The sequence below is a fragment of the Pavona decussata genome, unplaced genomic scaffold (genome assembly GCF_977016875.1).
Source record: "Pavona decussata unplaced genomic scaffold, jaPavDecu1.1 SCAFFOLD_75, whole genome shotgun sequence".
In the NCBI taxonomy this organism is placed as follows: domain Eukaryota; kingdom Metazoa; phylum Cnidaria; class Anthozoa; order Scleractinia; family Agariciidae; genus Pavona; species Pavona decussata.
In genome coordinates, this window is record NW_028145493.1 from 335,715 (window position 1) to 352,996 (window position 17,282).

The 17,282-nt window shown below is 36.8% G+C and overlaps 2 long non-coding RNA genes across 4 annotated transcripts; both read right to left on the reverse strand.

Moving 5' to 3' along the window:
- Positions 1-693: 693 nt before the first annotated feature.
- On the reverse strand, positions 694-6,982 carry LOC146476665 (uncharacterized). 3 transcript variants are annotated; one of them, XR_014865546.1, is made up of 5 exons: positions 4,607-6,982; positions 3,577-3,761; positions 2,711-2,810; positions 2,256-2,327; positions 694-2,024 (listed from the first exon to the last, which is right to left on the reverse strand). It is a non-coding gene; the product is annotated as an uncharacterized LOC146476665 (long non-coding RNA). The 3 variants fall into 3 exon arrangements; XR_014865545.1 differs by lacking the exon at positions 4,607-6,982 and having other exon boundaries at positions 3,577-4,274; XR_014865544.1 differs by lacking the exons at positions 3,577-3,761; positions 4,607-6,982 and having other exon boundaries at positions 2,711-3,088.
- A 17-nt stretch (positions 6,983-6,999) lies between these two features.
- On the reverse strand, positions 7,000-13,163 carry LOC146476666 (uncharacterized). The gene is made up of 3 exons (XR_014865547.1): positions 10,654-13,163; positions 9,986-10,037; positions 7,000-9,139 (listed from the first exon to the last, which is right to left on the reverse strand). It is a non-coding gene; the product is annotated as an uncharacterized LOC146476666 (long non-coding RNA).
- Between the last annotated feature and the right edge of the window lie 4,119 nt (positions 13,164-17,282).

The window sequence follows — 17,282 nt, forward strand, 5'->3', positions numbered from 1 at the left end:
TTTACCTTATATGAAATAATGTGTTCAATAACCATAAAAACCAGAGACTTATAAGGGCATCTGCAGGGAATATAACCAGACAGGTATACCAGTTTTGGTGCAGATTCTGGTTTCTATGCCGCACCTCTCGTCAAAGGCTTCAACACATTTTTATAAGTGATTAAGCTTTCAGTCACACATATATGTAGACAGCAGTTTTATCCTGCGAGGTTTACATTTGCAGTTATACTGGGCATTCAATAGTCATGCTGGCATTTAGATAGTGATGCTTACCATGCAAAGTGGCACCATTTATTCTAAGATACTCTGAATAAAATCATCAAAAATAAGAAATAAAAATTAAAAAAAGAATAAAAATGTTATAAAAAAGCTGTTTACAGCATTCACTCCTGTTCTTTGAGTAAGGTTGAGTAAGGAGTTTTGTGCTAGTCAGTGACTGTTATGTTACTCTGCCCTTTTTTCTTTATATGCAGACAAAATGTCCACTTACCATGTGTTGGCATATAAAATATGTCACTCTGTGTACTCACTCAGCTATAGTTAACGGAACCCTGTACCAACTTAGCACATAAAAGAGATCATACCTTTTCTAAGATTAAGGAGTGTCACATAGATAGTGATGGTAATATTTGATGCCAACTGGCTATTCCTTTATTTGCAATATTACGCAGGTAAAATACCCTGTCACCATGCTAAAGATTTCATTCCTTTATTTCTACGATTAAGAAGTGTCATGTAGTCAGTCAGCTATGGAGAAACATTTTTTCTTTTTCACCTTTAAAAGCCAACCACTTCAAATGCTCCAAACGATTTCCAAAAATACAAAACTATTCAAGGAACTCAATCTTGCTGAGAGGTTAGGGTCAGGGTTTGTTAGTAAAAAAAATGCAATAGTGACCATGCACCATTTTGGCATATTCAACCTTTTAAGCTCCAATATCAACATACATTTTCTTCTCACTATTCTCCGTATTTTTGTCATGACATTAGGAGTATTTGTCAAAAGATGAAGACCTTTGTCTTTGGTGGCTATTTCCGTTTTTTATCATTAGCTGAATCCTTGAACAAGTTGTGATATTGTGAGGACAATTTGCATGCTTGTCACTATCTCGTCTTAATGGTTAAGGGAACCATCCCAAAATACTAGAAGTAACCTTGAGATAAATAAACATTCTGCTCAAGGGAGTCAGTAGATATAATCCCAGTTGGTTCATGTTAATTACACAGGAGTTGGCACTCAGTGGTTTATGCAAAAGGTAAGTGTGACTATTTCTTTTGACCAATTTAGGAACCGGTAATAAAGATATGGAGTGTTTTCATTCACATGACTACTGGCTATATTGGTTTAATGAAACAAAAGAAAGTATTTGCATAGAAATAGAGTTCAATTCTCAGAGGTTTAAGTTGGGACACCAACATGGCCGCCATTTCTTTGTTTTGGGACACCAACATGGCCGCCGTGACATCATGTGAAAACACTCTATAATATAGTGAAATGCTACAATAATTATTAATCTTCCATCGAAAATCAAGGCTGCTGGCTACAGAAAACTTTAAAGGAGCCCCAAAAGGCCAGCAGCTGAGAATTTCAGAGTCCAACCTGTGAAATGTTAGAAGTAATCAACCTTACACCAGTAAGCTAACAGCCTTGATCATCAGAAAGCCACTGGACAAAATAATATACTTCTCACATGCAGAATATTTTCTTGAGACACTTTTGGCTGCTGAGGCCTCATAAACAACCAAAAGTGTCAACAAATTTCTTTGCTGTAGTTGAAAAATACCCGAAACCTTGTCCTCCATCTCAAATGCACTACATCCAGCTCTTCATAAGTTGATTGAGGTTCAGCTCAAGCTATGAGAGTGCAGTCGTATCCAGGAGTGGCATTCTCTACCTCAGTTACTACATGTGAAAGTGGTTGGCTACCAGGGCATAGATGATGCAGTCCTCATTTCGTATGACCTTTTCTCTTTGCACTCAATCATACATGTATATGTTTTGGTTGGCCCTCCAAATATCTGTCCTGCAGAAAATGAGGAAATAACAAGAATGCCATTAAATGTGACAAGATTTAAATCCACTTGTTTATCCAAATGAGGTTGTGGTTATTGTGGTGTCTGTTTCCTGAGAGCATGTTTTCCATTTTTTATAACCTTCAGTGTCTGGAATAACCTAGAAAAACAAGATCAAAAGACTAACTCGAACTTTGGACAAATATTACTGTGCTTGGTGATACAAATGAACTTTTCCCTACCACATGCTTTCCACTGACTGGTTATCATTCATGAAAGAGCATCTGACAACTGTTCCTGGTTGCTGTTGGTGGCTGTGAAAAAAGCACAAGAAGTTAAGGTATATAGCAGCCATAAAACATTGGGTTGAAAGAAGGGAAAATGTACAAGTAGTCACAACTCCCGCTCTAAAGCTTATAATCTTCATGACAGCTTGGGCATCTTAACGACATTTCTGGGACTTTGTAGGTTTTATTTTAACACGGGACAACTAGTTTACTGGAGTCCGTTTACAAAATCAGGTATCCACAAGCACAAGAATGAAACTCTCCAGAATCACTTGCTCTCCAACAAAGGAAAAGTAATTTTGCACACTTCCTCAAAAAATGGCTTAACCTGCTTCCTGGTCCCTACAGCATCCTTTAGAAAGGTCTATTTTACAGTTATGACAGCCACACGCAAGTCAAAGGTCACTTACATGCATGTGCAATTTTCTTTCTTTCTGGGTGATCCCCTTTTGGGCCTCTTCTTTGGATTTCTCAACCTTCTTCACTTCTCCATTCTCTAGTTTGTACTAGCTGAGAGACAAAACTTAAGCGCACTTATGAGTGAACACAATAAACTTAACAGACCTCAACAAGAAAACAAAAACACTTGGCAATGCTGAAATTAAAGAAAATAACCATATTGCACTCAAAATACAATCAAATGCTCCTGTTAGCCAACTCATTTGTGTACGGCACGCCATATTGCAGGAATGCATTATGTATAAACATTTACACAATTAAATTACACATGCAACCCGATTCCTTCCGATACCTGAGGCAACGCAAAAGTGACCATGTGCATTCTCTGGTGGTTTCCATTGTTGCCATTCGACAAAGAGACGTCCTGTTTTTCTTCCGAGAACCTCCATATTCACGAGTTAAAAAGGAGATTAAATCCTATATGGGGTCTATCATTTTAATCCATGTGACAGATTTTGTTCCGTATAAGGCCAGTATCAAACTCTCTGTTCCTGTATAAAGGGCATTTATTCAGTTCTCACAGGCCAATTTCTACATTAAACACTGCATACTGAATAAGTGGGAAACTTTTACTGCCTGAGGAAAGGGATGTTTAAAAAAAAGGACCTAAACCCAGAGTTGGGTAGAATGGCCCACAGCATTCACAACTCTGGTTGTGATGTATGGACACGTCCAAAGCGGGAATAGATTCACAATGAGAAATATTCTCTATTCTTTAACATCACAAACCACAGACAGTAAAAGGCCCTCTGGTCCTGCAAACAGTGGTCAGACATTTGGTATGCTATATGATACAACTCTTAGAAAAAACACTCACATATTGTAGGCAAATGCCTTCTTGTATTTGAGGTTTCCCTCTGGAGATCTTCATTGTACATCTCAAATTTCTGGCAACTTGTCTTCTGGTATTTCTATTTTCTGGCAACTGTTCTCCTGATGATTCTAGTTTGAGGAAATAGCCTTCGGTGCACTTATGAGAGGAGGCATGTAAACAAATGAGGCCTTAAAGTAAAACAGGAATGTAAACACATGACAATGCTGAAAACTGAACTAACTGTACTTGTAATGCATAATATAAGGTTTACAATGCACTTTCACTTAGTTGTTGCAATGCCTTGTTTGCAGGGCAGAAATTGCCATTGTCAAAGTGAAAGATCTAATTGACAACTAATTTGATACATGAATCCATACTGCTTCTGTTCGACATTTCTGTGCATAGATCACTATATCTTTAATCCCAAAGATCAACAATGTTATTCTCCTGTCTCATCACTTGAAGGTTTTCCATAACAAATTTAGGCCCTAACTTGTGTTTGAAAATGTTACATATGTTGGGCAAAGCAATCTAAGCATCTTATCTTAAATCTTAAATTCATTCAGTGAAATTCATAAAATTTAAACTGTTGCTTCCTGTATTCTCACTGCCAAGACATTTGCCAGTTAACTTTCCAAAACAGACCATGCACTTGCCAACTATTTTGAGGTTGTTTTGCTTCAACTGGAAACTTTTTCACCACAAATTTAATTCAGTTATTAAAAAAATCTCCATGTTTTACCTTCAATGTTATACAAAAAGTTCAATATCTCTTTTTTTTCAATATTCTCATTCAAAACCAGTCTAACAAAGCAATCTAAACTTCTTGTCTGAAATCCTAACTTTATTAGGGAAATTAAAAAAAAAAAAAATATTACATCCTATATTCTCACTGCCAAGACATTTCACAGTTAATTATCACTTTCTGAAAAAGACCATGCACGTGCCAACTATTTTGTGGTTGTTTTGCTTCAAACTGGCAAATGTTTCAAAGCAAATTTTATCAGTTATTGAAAAAATCTCCATGTTTTACCTGTATGAAGGGAATTCATTCAGTTCTCACAGGGCAATTTCCAGACTAAACACTGCATATTGAAAAAGTGAAAAAGCTTTATTGCCCGTGGAAAGTGATGTTTAAAAAAAATCAAAGCACCCAACCCAAAATTGGGAAGAAAAGCCCACAACAGTACAACCCTTGTTGTCAACTATGGACTAGCCAAAGTGGGAATAGATGCGCAATGAGACACATTAATTATCTCTTCATTAACATCACAACCCACAGACAGTAAAAGGCTCTCTGATCCTGCAAACAGTAATCAGACATTTGGTATGCTATACAATACTCATTAAAGGAACAACTCCAGAGGTGTGGTGGTGTAGTGGTTAGCACGTCGGACTTTCAATTAGAGGGTCGGTGGTTCGTGGCCAGGTTGGTCTCTTCATTGCTGTGTTGTTTCCTTAGACAAGAAACTTTGTTCCACATTGTCTCTCATCACCCAGGTTATAAATGGGTACTGGAGACATACTGCTGGTGGTACTAACCCTGCGATGAACTAGCATCCCATCCAGGGGGGAGTAGCAATACTCCTAGTTGCTTCATGCTACAGAAAGCGGGCTAAGCTACGGCCGTGTGGGCCACTTGGGCGTGAAGTGTGACTTTACCTACCTTTAACTCGGACACAAAACACTCATATATTGTAGGCAAACTCCTTCTTGTATTTGTGGTTTCCCTCTAGAGGTCTTCATTGTATATCTCAAATTTCTGGCAACTGCACAGTTTTCTGTTTTTTTTTTCTATGTTTTGGCAACTGATCTCCTGATTTTTCTAGTTTGAGAAAAGCCTTTGGCGCACTTATGAGAGGAGGCATGTAAACAAATGAGGCCTTGAACAGCAAAGTAAAAACATGACATCCTGAAAACTGAGCCAACTGTACTTCTTCTGCATAATTACTTAGTTGTTCGAATGCCTTGTTTGCAAGGCAGTCGTTGGCATTATCAAGTTGAAAGATCTAATTGACACTAATATTATTATTAATTTCATACCTGAATCTATATTGCCCCTGTTCAACATTTCTGTGCATACATCACTGTATCTTTTATCCCAAACATAAACAATGCAATTCTCCTGACTCAACACTATTGTATTTCATGTTACCTCTGAAAATTTGGCGGTTTTGCATGGTTGGCAATCGACAAAAAGGTGTCCTGTTTTTCTTCCAAGAACCTCCGTATTCACGAGTTAAAAAGGAGATTAACTCCTATATGGGGTCTATCATTTTCATTTTAATCCCTGTGACAGATTTTGTTCAGTATAAGGCCAGTATAAAACTCTCTGTTCGTGTATAAAGGCCATTCATTATAAGTGTATAAAGGGCATTCATCATTCAGTTCTCACAGGCCAATGTCTACATTAAACACTGCATACTGAATAACTGGAGAAGTTTTACTGCCTGAGGAAAGGGATGTTTAAAAAAAAAGGACCTAAACCCAGAGTTGGGTAGAATGGCCCACAGCATTCACAACTCTGGTTGTGATGTATGGACACGTCCAAAGCGGGAATAGATTCACAATGAGAAATATTCTCTATTCTTTAACATCACAAACCACAGACAGTAAAAGGCCCTCTGGTCCTGCAAACAGTGGTCAGACATTTGGTATGCTATATGATACAACTCTTAGAAAAAACACTCACATATTGTAGGCAAATGCCTTCTTGTATTTGAGGTTTCCCTCTGGAGATCTTCATTGTACATCTCAAATTTCTGGCAACTTGTCTTCTGGTATTTCTATTTTCTGGCAACTGTTCTCCTGATGATTCTAGTTTGAGGAAATAGCCTTCGGTGCACTTATGAGAGGAGGCATGTAAACAAATGAGGCCTTAAAGTAAAACAGGAATGTAAACACATGACAATGCTGAAAACTGAACTAACTGTACTTGTAATGCATAATATAAGGTTTACAATGCACTTTCACTTAGTTGTTGCAATGCCTTGTTTGCAGGGCAGAAATTGCCATTGTCAAAGTGAAAGATCTAATTGACAACTAATTTGATACATGAATCCATACTGCTTCTGTTCGACATTTCTGTGCATAGATCACTATATCTTTAATCCCAAAGATCAACAATGTTATTCTCCTGTCTCATCACTTGAAGGTTTTCCATAACAAATTTAGGCCCTAACTTGTGTTTGAAAATGTTACATATGTTGGGCAAAGCAATCTAAGCATCTTATCTTAAATCTTAAATTCATTCAGTGAAATTCATAAAATTTAAACTGTTGCTTCCTGTATTCTCACTGCCAAGACATTTGCCAGTTAACTTTCCAAAACAGACCATGCACTTGCCAACTATTTTGAGGTTGTTTTGCTTCAACTGGAAACTTTTTCACCACAAATTTAATTCAGTTATTAAAAAAATCTCCATGTTTTACCTTCAATGTTATACAAAAAGTTCAATATCTCTTTTTTTTCAATATTCTCATTCAAAACCAGTCTAACAAAGCAATCTAAACTTCTTGTCTGAAATCCTAACTTTATTAGGGAAATTAAAAAAAAAAAAAATATTACATCCTATATTCTCACTGCCAAGACATTTCACAGTTAATTATCACTTTCTGAAAAAGACCATGCACGTGCCAACTATTTTGTGGTTGTTTTGCTTCAAACTGGCAAATGTTTCAAAGCAAATTTTATCAGTTATTGAAAAAATCTCCATGTTTTACCTGTATGAAGGGAATTCATTCAGTTCTCACAGGGCAATTTCCAGACTAAACACTGCATATTGAAAAAGTGAAAAAGCTTTATTGCCCGTGGAAAGTGATGTTTAAAAAAAATCAAAGCACCCAACCCAAAATTGGGAAGAAAAGCCCACAACAGTACAACCCTTGTTGTCAACTATGGACTAGCCAAAGTGGGAATAGATGCGCAATGAGACACATTAATTATCTCTTCATTAACATCACAACCCACAGACAGTAAAAGGCTCTCTGATCCTGCAAACAGTAATCAGACATTTGGTATGCTATACAATACTCATTAAAGGAACAACTCCAGAGGTGTGGTGGTGTAGTGGTTAGCACGTCGGACTTTCAATTAGAGGGTCGGTGGTTCGTGGCCAGGTTGGTCTCTTCATTGCTGTGTTGTTTCCTTAGACAAGAAACTTTGTTCCACATTGTCTCTCATCACCCAGGTTATAAATGGGTACTGGAGACATACTGCTGGTGGTACTAACCCTGCGATGAACTAGCATCCCATCCAGGGGGGAGTAGCAATACTCCTAGTTGCTTCATGCTACAGAAAGCGGGCTAAGCTACGGCCGTGTGGGCCACTTGGGCGTGAAGTGTGACTTTACCTACCTTTAACTCGGACACAAAACACTCATATATTGTAGGCAAACTCCTTCTTGTATTTGTGGTTTCCCTCTAGAGGTCTTCATTGTATATCTCAAATTTCTGGCAACTGCACAGTTTTCTGTTTTTTTTTTCTATGTTTTGGCAACTGATCTCCTGATTTTTCTAGTTTGAGAAAAGCCTTTGGCGCACTTATGAGAGGAGGCATGTAAACAAATGAGGCCTTGAACAGCAAAGTAAAAACATGACATCCTGAAAACTGAGCCAACTGTACTTCTTCTGCATAATTACTTAGTTGTTCGAATGCCTTGTTTGCAAGGCAGTCGTTGGCATTATCAAGTTGAAAGATCTAATTGACACTAATATTATTATTAATTTCATACCTGAATCTATATTGCCCCTGTTCAACATTTCTGTGCATACATCACTGTATCTTTTATCCCAAACATAAACAATGCAATTCTCCTGACTCAACACTATTGTATTTCATGTTACCTCTGAAAATTTGGCGGTTTTGCATGGTTGGCAATCGACAAAAAGGTGTCCTGTTTTTCTTCCAAGAACCTCCGTATTCACGAGTTAAAAAGGAGATTAACTCCTATATGGGGTCTATCATTTTCATTTTAATCCCTGTGACAGATTTTGTTCAGTATAAGGCCAGTATAAAACTCTCTGTTCGTGTATAAAGGCCATTCATTATAAGTGTATAAAGGGCATTCATCATTCAGTTCTCACAGGCCAATGTCTACATTAAACACTGCATACTGAATAACTGGAGAAGTTTTACTGCCTGAGGAAAGGGATGTTTAAAAAAAAAGGACCTAAACCCAGAGTTGGGTAGAATGGCCCACAGCATTCACAACTCTGGTTGTGATGTATGGACACGTCCAAAGCGGGAATAGATTCACAATGAGAAATATTCTCTATTCTTTAACATCACAAACCACAGACAGTAAAAGGCCCTCTGGTCCTGCAAACAGTGGTCAGACATTTGGTATGCTATATGATACAACTCTTAGAAAAAACACTCACATATTGTAGGCAAATGCCTTCTTGTATTTGAGGTTTCCCTCTGGAGATCTTCATTGTACATCTCAAATTTCTGGCAACTTGTCTTCTGGTATTTCTATTTTCTGGCAACTGTTCTCCTGATGATTCTAGTTTGAGGAAATAGCCTTCGGTGCACTTATGAGAGGAGGCATGTAAACAAATGAGGCCTTAAAGTAAAACAGGAATGTAAACACATGACAATGCTGAAAACTGAACTAACTGTACTTGTAATGCATAATATAAGGTTTACAATGCACTTTCACTTAGTTGTTGCAATGCCTTGTTTGCAGGGCAGAAATTGCCATTGTCAAAGTGAAAGATCTAATTGACAACTAATTTGATACATGAATCCATACTGCTTCTGTTCGACATTTCTGTGCATAGATCACTATATCTTTAATCCCAAAGATCAACAATGTTATTCTCCTGTCTCATCACTAGAAGGTTTTCCATAACAAATTTAGGCCCTAACTTGTGTTTGAAAATGTTACATATGTTGGGCAAAGCAATCTAAGCATCTTGTCTTAAATCTTAAATTCATTCAGTGAAATTCATAAAATTTAAACTGTTGCTTCCTGTATTCTCACTGCCAAGACATTTGCCAGTTAACTTTCCAAAACAGACCATGCACTTGCCAACTATTTTGAGGTTGTTTTGCTTCAACTGGAAACTTTTTCACCACAAATTTAATTCAGTTATTAAAAAAATCTCCATGTTTTACCTTCAATGTTATACAAAAAGTTCAATATCTCTTTTTTTTCAATATTCTCATTCAAAACCAGTCTAACAAAGCAATCTAAACTTCTTGTCTGAAATCCTAACTTTATTAGGGAAATTAAAAAAAAAAAAAAATATTACATCCTATATTCTCACTGCCAAGACATTTCACAGTTAATTATCACTTTCTGAAAAAGACCATGCACGTGCCAACTATTTTGTGGTTGTTTTGCTTCAAACTGGCAAATTTTTCAAAGCAAATTTTATCAGTTATTGAAAAAATCTCCATGTTTTACCTGTATGAAGGGAATTCATTCAGTTCTCACAGGGCAATTTCCAGACTAAACACTGCATATTGAAAAAGTGAAAAAGCTTTATTGCCCGTGGAAAGTGATGTTTAAAAAAAATCAAAGCACCCAACCCAAAATTGGGAAGAAAAGCCCACAACAGTACAACCCTTGTTGTCAACTATGGACTAGCCAAAGTGGGAATAGATGCGCAATGAGACACATTAATTATCTCTTCATTAACATCACAAACCACAGACAGTAAAAGGCTCTCTGATCCTGCAAACAGTAATCAGACATTTGGTATGCTATACAATACTCATTAAAGGAACAACTCCAGAGGTGTGGTGGTGTAGTGGTTAGTACGTCGGACTTTCAATTAGAGGGTCGGTGGTTCGTGGCCAGGTTGGTCTCTTCATTGCTGTGTTGTTTTCTTAGACAAGAAACTTTGTTCCACATTGTCTCTCATCGCCCAGGTTATAAATGGGTACTGGAGACATACTGCTGGTGGTACTAACCCTGCGATGAACTAGCATCCCATCCAGGGGGGAGTAGCAATACTCCTAATACTCCTAGTTGCTTCATACTACAGAAACCGGGCTAAGCTACGGCCATATGGGCCACTTGGGCGTGTAGTGCGACTTCACCTACCTTTAACTCTGACACAAAACACTCACATATTGTAGGCAAACTCCTTCTCGTATTTGTTGTTTCTCTCTAGAAGTCTTCATTGTACAACTGGCAACTGGTCTTCTGGTATTTCTATTTTCTGGCAACTGTTCTCCTGATTTTTCTAGTTTGAGAAAAGCCTGTGGTGCACTTATGAGTTGAGGCATGTAAACAAATGAGGCCTTAAACAGGAATGTAAACACATGACAATGCTGAAAACTGAATTAACTGTACTCGTAATGCATAAAATTAGGTTAACAATGCACTTTCAGTTAGTTGTTGCAATGCCTTGTTTGCAGGACAGACATTGCCATTATCAAAGTGAAAGATCTGATTGACAACTAATTTGATACCTGAATCTATATTGCTTCTGTTCGACATTCCTGCACATACATCGCAGCATCTTTTATCTCAAAGATCAAAAATGTAATTCTCCTGTCTCGTCGCTAGAAAGTTTTCCATGACAAATTTAGGTCCTAAATTGTGTTCGAGAATGTTACATATGTTGGGCTCCATTTATGAAATAAAGCCCTTGTTACAAACTTTGGAGAAACGACCCTCCATCTTTCATAATTATATCCACAACAGCTTGACTACCTTTTGTATTGCAAAACTTGAACCTCTTATTATTCAGGCTCTCCTTTGGCCTTAGATTGATTGCACTCCATTTGACAATGGTCTTCTCCAGGGCACACAACTCATTATGCCAGTAAGGGATGCCACATGGAAATGTTTACAGGTGTTAAAATTGATCGCATTCAAAGTTGATCTGTTTTTAATATGATTATTGTAGTATGACCCTATTATATCTCTAAAAATGCAATGGGAATTGATGGAGAATTTTTATTGCAAATGCTGATGCCCCCTGAAGATGGAAGGGCTGGCCAGGCCATAGATGACAGGCAGTTAAGTGAGTTCATGTAATCTCCAGCAGATGCTTAAATATTGAGGACTGACATGACACCTTATGTTGAGGATTTAACATCATAGTGTGGTTTGGCCGATTGGTACATTGTAATAGCTAGAAACGGTTTGATTCCCATTAGAAACCCAGACTTTTGTGGCTACTGCCTTTGAGCAAAATAGACACAATGTCATCATATGTATCATATCATGCATGTAAGTATGTAGTGTGGCCAGTCATAACTTTTGGGGATCAGAAAACTAAGATATCGGTTTTCTCTTGGTTTACATGACCGATATGAACATATTGGTTTTATTATAAAATGAAGCACCAGGAGAATGTCTAAATTGTCAAGAGATTTTTTTTGCCTTTACGACAATTAAGATACATCTGTGTTGAACCCAGAGTGCAGAGACATTCCAGAAGAATGACCAATCACTGAAAATACATTTTGGGATGGGATAAGAAACAGTCTAAATTCTGCTCAAAACTTGAAACCAAACGTTGGACCTCAAATGGATTTTTACAAGACTTGGAAAACGACTACAGTATCGTAATTTTTGGGGTTTCAATTGTTGATATCTTTTTTAACAGCATTGGACGTGATCTGATATTTTTGAGCCAAAATTTTTTAATTTCTGTAATCTGCCTTACAAAACAATCTGAGCGATCACTTTGAACAGAGACAAAGTATTTGCAAAAATTAAACTTGTGTTGCCATGCAAGCAATAAAATCCCAAGTTGTTTTTACTTCTGAAAGCATAGCTATTGATTATTTGAATAAAATTTTTGGTTGGATAAGCTTTCATCGATTATTCTTTTTTTTTTATTCATATTTGTGTTTGGGAAAGTGACGCTTCAACATTGACAATTTCCATACTTAAGTGTTGTTAAGCATTTTTGTACTGCAATAAAAAATGAAATAAATAAATAAATAACAAATCTAGTTTGTAAGTTACTTTTGCAAGTCACAGTTGTTGCAAATGATTTCTTTTTATTACTAATGTTCTTACCATATTTTGAATTTCTCTGAGTGTTATCAACTGCCCATGGCAAAAAAATATATATTTGTTTCATATAATAACCAAGACATTTGAACACATTTTATGTAAGCCAGTATCACATTGACACAAATTGTTATGTAATCCAAAAGGATTTCACTGACAATATTTTCAAAACTAGCCTTTATTCCAGGAGGAATTTCTGATGCCATATTACAGCATGTGAATCACTTCTTTTTTCTTTTGTCTTTTTAACTTGTGAATGCGCGCATGCGCAATGAACGAGTTATAACGATGGCTGATTGTTGACTTGGTTGGTTTGTTGGTCGGTTCTGTCGTTAACTTTCGGGCGTGCGCAGTGAATGTGTTTTAAATTCAATTAGTGGAAAAAACACGTGAACATTTTTTGTTCACTGCACATCAGGTTATTCTTATTCAATATGTAGAGAATAATTTGACAATCATTTAGTGCAAGAATGAAGATTTTTCGTTAAATCTGAGCAAAGCTACAAGTTTTTTCAGTTTTTCAGAAAGTCCGGGGTCGTAAACTCAATTAGTGAGAAAAAAAAACGTGAAAATATTTTTCACGACGCATCAGAATTCCCTTATTCATTCTGTAGAGAATAATTTAGCAATCATTTTAGCGTAAGAATGGAGATTTTTTGTTGAATCTGAGCAAAGTGATAGGTTTTTTTGTTTTTTCCTCAAACTGTAGTGTCTTTAAGAATTAGAAATAATTTAAGTTAAAAATAATTTAATTAAAAACTAATTTAATTTAAAAGTAATTGTCGGCATGGACTTTGAATAAACAGGACGCTTTTAAGAGCTTTAGCACTCGTGGCCTTATTTATTCTAGGCCTCACCGATTTTTTAACCTATCCTCCCTTCGCGATTGAACTAACTGAATCGTTTAAGTCAGAAAGAATGCGTGATATTGCGTTGCGCAACTTGAAATTTTGCCGCCAAAAAATATTTCCCGCCAGAAAATGTCTTCAGCTGAAAGAAGCACTCTAAAGTTCACTGCTAATCATAACTTTTTGCACACATGAAAACTCGACATCTTTCACCATATTTTTCTTTCTCATACAAAAGTATTACATCAAGTAGATTAGTTTGCTAAAGAAAACTAGTTTTGCTGTCAGTTTTCACGCGAAAGCGGAACGTGCCATGTCACGCATCAGTGACGTCGTAAACAAAATTATGCAAATTTCTAGTGAAATAAACACTTTAAGATAACGTCAGCTTTCATAGAGTTTTCAAAGGGAAAAATGTTTCATTTTTGCAATTAACAACTGGTAATTTATGGGAAAGCAAAAGGACGCGGTCGATAAATAATTCTTATTTAGCAAGAGCTAGTCATATTTCATTATTTAGTATAAACATTCAACTTACTGCAACGCTTGTATTTTAGGTATCCCTCACTGCAATAGCCCACTTTGAAAATGAGTCCTGGCCTGAGTCGAAAGTAACTACCAAAGCGATTGTGGGATTCTTTGGGGGGAGACTGAATGCAATGATAATAGCTAACGTCCCCCAAACCTTCCCACAATTGATTGGGAAGCTACCTTCGACCCAGGCAATCACTCTTTTTCAAAGTGGGCTATATATCTAGCCTAACTTCATGAAAAAAACCAAAGGATTTTTGTCATTCCATATTTGACTGCTACATGCTCGCTCCCTGTTTTTAGAGAGCAAACGTGAGATTCGCTGTTTTTTTTTTCGTAAAAAAAATTAGTACTGAACTCCAAAGGAAAAATTTCAGGCATTTATGTCAGGCATGAAATGTCATGCGATACTCTGTTGGACAGATTTCCCTTTGTGAGATCGGCTTGAAAAACACAAATCTAACTGGAAGTTAAAAAAAGTATGCCCTGCAGTAATTTTGTAATTTTAATTCCCAAAAAAACTTCACTTGCCCGATGGATGGTCAGAATCCACTAGCCCGATCACAAAATCCAGTAGCCCCGGACTATCGGACACGAATTTGCATGACGTAACTGCACATGGTGTGCTTCTATGAACTTTGAATTTAAAAAAACACATGATTTTTTTTTAATCGGCGCATGAAAATAATCTTATTAAATCTGTAGAGAATAATTTGATTATCATTTTTATAGTAATAGAATGGTTATTTTTTGTTACATAATCGGGCAAAGATATAATTTCTTTTAGCTTTCAAGAAAGTTTCCGTAGCCGTCTAAATTTCAATTACTGATGTGTCATCTGCATTCACGAGTTGGCTCAGAGGAGCCTTTGATTTTATCTCACCTCCAATGAAGAGTTACAGAGAAACAGTAACAAACATAAATACAAGCTAAGAAAATACAATACAATACAAGACTTATATAAGCTTAAACAATTTAATAGGACAAAAAAAGATGTTTGTTTACAATTTACAATACACAAAGTGCTGCTTCATTTAATAGGCAAAAAGGTAGGTTTTAGTTCTACGGCATTTAAAGATTGATTTGTAATTTTGAATTGTGTTTTTCTATGTGAAGTTTGCTTCTCAGAACAGCAAGGAAGGTATCAAAGAAATAAGGGTCTTCTTCTCTCAAGGCAATGTAAATGTAATATTTTGCAATTATTAAACTGAGGTTCAGGCCAAGTTGCAGCATGATACTGTTAGTGAAGCCACAGATAATATTTCATTATTTAGTATCAACGTAGCCACGTGGTCATCTCAACTTAAACTTTGTCACATTCAACTTGCTGCAACGCTTGTATTTTAGGTATCTTTCACTGCAATAGCCCACTTTGAAAATGAGTCCTGGCCTGGTTCGAGAGTAACTGCCCAAGCGATTGTGGGATTGTTTGGGGGGAGACTGAATGCAATGATAATAGCTAACGTCCCCCAAACCAACTGCCCAAGGGATTGTGGGATTGTTTGGGGGGAGACTGAATGCAATGACAATAGCTAACGTCCCCCAAACCTTCCCACAATCGATTGGGAAGCTACTTTCGACCCAGGCTATCACTCTTTTTCACAGTGGGCTATATATCTAGCCTAAATTCATGAAAACAAGCAAAGGATTTCCGTTCATTCCATATTTGACTGCTACATGCTCGCTCCCTGTTTTTAGAGAGCAAACGTAAGATTCGCTGTTTTTTTTTTTTCGTAAACAAATTAGTTCTGAACTCCAAAGGAAAAATTTCAGGCATTTATGTCGGGCATGAAATGTCATGCGATACTCTGTTGAACAGATTTCCCTTTGTGAGATTGGCTTGAAAAACACAAATCTACCTGGAAGTTAAAAAAAGTATGCCCTACAGTAATTTTGTAATTTTAATTCCCAAAAAAACTTCACTTGCCCGATGGATGGTCAGAATCCACTAGCCCGATCGCAAAATCCAGTAGCCCCGGACTATCAGACATGAATTTGCATGACGTAGCTGCACATGGTGTGTTTCTATGAACTTTGAATTAAAAAAAAAAAAGACATGATTTTTTTTAATCGGCGCATCAAAATAATCTTATTAAATCTGTAGAGAATAATTTGACAATCATTTTTATAGTACAAGAATGGTTATTTTTTGTTACATAATCGGGCAAAGATATAATTTCTTTAAGCTTTTAAGGAAGTTTCCGTAGCCGTCTAAATTTCAATTACTGATGTGTCATCTGCATTCACGAGTTGGCTCACAGGAGCCTTTGATTTTATCTCACTTCCAATGAAGAGTTACAGAGAAACAGTTACAAACATAAATACAAGCTAAGAAAATACAATACCATACAAGACTTATATAAGCTTAAAAAATTTAATAGAAAAAAAAAATGTTTGTTTACAATTTACAATACACAAAGTGCTGCTTCATTTACCGGTAATAGGCAAAAAGGTAGGTTTTAGTTCTACGGCATTTAAAGATTTGTAATTTTGAATTGTGTTTTTCTATGTGAAGTTTGCTTCTCAGAACAGCAAGGAAGGTATCAAAGAAATTAGGGTCTTCTTCTCTCAAGGCAATGTAAATGTAATATTTTGCAATTATTAAACTGAGGTTCAGGCCATGTTGCAGCACGATGTACTGCTAGTGAAGCCATAGATAATATTTCATTATTTAGTATAAACGTAGCCACGTGGTCATCTCAACTTAAACTTTGTCACATTCAACTTGCTGCAACGCTTGTATTTTAGGTATCTCTCACTGCAATAGCCCACTTTGAAAATCAGTCCTGGCCTGGTTCGAGAGTAACTGCCCAAGCGATTGTGGCATTGTTTGGGGGGAGACTGAATGCAATGACAATAGCTAACGTCCCCCAAACCTTCCCACAATCGATTGGGAAGCTACTTTCGACCCAGGCTATCACTCTTTTTCAAAGTGGGCTATATATTTAGCCTAAATTCATGAAAACAAGCAAAGGGTTTCCGTTGATTCCATATTTGACTGCTACATGCTCACTCCCTGTTTTAGAGAGCAAACGTGAGATTCGCTGTTTTTTTTTTTTCGTAAAACAAATTAGGACATAGACACGAATAGTGTGGAATGATTCACCTTTGTGATGCTAACGAAGTACCTCTGATAAATTGAAAACAGCAAGCGGCAAATGAAGTATAGACGTAGCCACGTGGTCATCTCAACTTAAACTTTGTCACATTGAACTTACTGCAACGCTTGTATTTTAAGTATCCCTCCCTGCAATAGTCCACTTTGAAAATGAGTCCTGGCCTGGGTCGAAACTAACTGCGAAGCGATTGTGGGATTGTTCGGGGGGAGACTGAATGCAATGATAATA